Here is a 2,109-nt window from a genome sequence, read left to right as displayed (position 1 = left end):
AAAGAAAAGGAAAGGAAAGGAAAGGAAGAAAGAAAGAAAAAGAAAGGAAGGAAGGAAGGAAGGAAGGAAGGAAGGAAGGAAGGAAGGAAGGAAGGAAGGAAGGAAAGAAAGAATGGTGTTTCTAGGATTTTGTAAATGTACTTTTATCTTTTTTTTTAATTGCCAGAGGATATGCACTCTTAACAGAGAGAGAGAAATCACACTTGGATGTGGCATGTCCATACTATAATGCTGTCTCCCCTCCTTCATTTACTCAAAGTTTTGAGCACCAACATACACAAGCACAGTCTGATCAAGAAATGGTTTGTTATTGAGTAGGATAAAAGAAGACTATACATCAAGGCAATGATTTTTTTTTTTTAATTTCCAGTCAGCTCATGAGGCATCCACGTATTGAGCTTTATACCTTTTCAGTTTGGTTCACATGCCAAAGAACCATAGAATGGCCTACATCAAGTTCCTCAGCAACTTCTTGTGTACTTGGAAGAGAATCAGTTTTAGTGATGGCTTTCAGTTGGTTGGTGTCAACTTCTGATGGCCAGCAGCTAAGCTCTTGCTCTTCAAGGCTCTTGTCTCCTTTGTAAAACTTCCTGTACCACCGCTGCTCTATACATGTGTTAGCAGTTCCTGGGTCAATGTGTTGTTGATACTTCTAGTTGGCTCCACTACTTTACAACCCATTTTGAATTCCAGAAAATCACTCAAATGTACTTTTTGTCTAACATAATTTTTTTTGGTCTAAAATACATATAAAATAAATAGTAATAGGGCATTAGCCAAAGAAAGTAAAGAAATGCACATTAAAATGATGTATAATATTACTACATTAATTTAAGAATGTATTCAATTATCAAATGGCAAATTTCAACAATGTGAAACTGCAATTATTTTTACACTACTTAACTAATATTATCTCAAATATTTCTTCTGCTCTTTTCTCTCTCTTTTTTTGTGATATTCTAATTATGCATATATTGGGTCATCAGAAAAGTCATGATGCATTTTTGTATAGAAAATCAGAAAGATACATTATGACTTTTCCAACAACCCATTAACATACTTGTTATACTGTTTTGTGGTTCTTCCATATTCTTTTTGAGGTTGTATTCTTTTTTTTATCTTTGTTTTTCTCTTTACATTTTAGATTTTAATATCCTTGCTGATCTACAAAAGTTCCTATCTTCAAGTTCACTGATTTTTATGTATCAGGTCTACTGATAATGCAGTGAAGCCATTCTTTTTTTTTTTAATTATTATCATCATAATCTTCTTTATATTACATTGGATTACATATAACTTTACAGTGTATTCCATTGCTTTTTCAGAAGGGAATGCCATGCATGTCAGTCAATACAGAGACTTTAATCTCCCCACTTCATCATTCAATATCTTTTCAATGTTTTTCCCAATCATTATTATTATTATTCTAATTATTATTTTTTAAAATAGTCAATCACTATTTCTCACTTTGCTTGTAAAAAGACTTTACCTATCGTAAAATACGTCTCAGACCAATCCAGCTGAGAGTACTATACATGTCATCATCAACAGGTAATAAGCCATATCTGTTTCCCACTGACGTCCTGCCTCTCTATTTGCTCTCTTGCTATCTTTCTCTATCCTCTTCTCTTTGTGTGCAATGTTTTAAATTTCTAACATTTCCTTTTGAATCTTTTATTATAATTTCTATCTTTATTTACATTGCTCATCTTTCTCACATGCTATTTTTCAATTAGAACCTGCAACATATTAATCATAGTTATTTTACTAAGAGTCTTGATCATGAAAGGATGTGGTATCTTATCAGATGTTATTTCTGCATCAGTTGCTATGACCATATGGTTTTTGTCTTTCTTCCTATTAATATGGTGTATTACATTTATGATTTTGTTTATGTTGAACCAACCATGTATTTCTGGAATAGAGCCTACCTGATCATGATGTATAATCTTTTTTATAAGTTGTTGGATATGATGTGCTAGTATCTTGTTGAGAATTTTTGTGTCTATATTAATCAGGGATGTTGGTCTATAATTTTCCTTCCTTGTCCTATCCTTATCTGTTTTAAGGATAAGGGTGATAGAGGCTTCATAGACTGAATTAGGGAAA

Source organism: Tupaia chinensis, unplaced genomic scaffold, assembly GCF_000334495.1.
Source record: "Tupaia chinensis unplaced genomic scaffold, TupChi_1.0 Scaffold141724_1, whole genome shotgun sequence".
In the NCBI taxonomy this organism is placed as follows: Eukaryota; Metazoa; Chordata; class Mammalia; order Scandentia; family Tupaiidae; genus Tupaia; species Tupaia belangeri.
Note: the sequence above shows the minus strand (reverse complement) of the source record.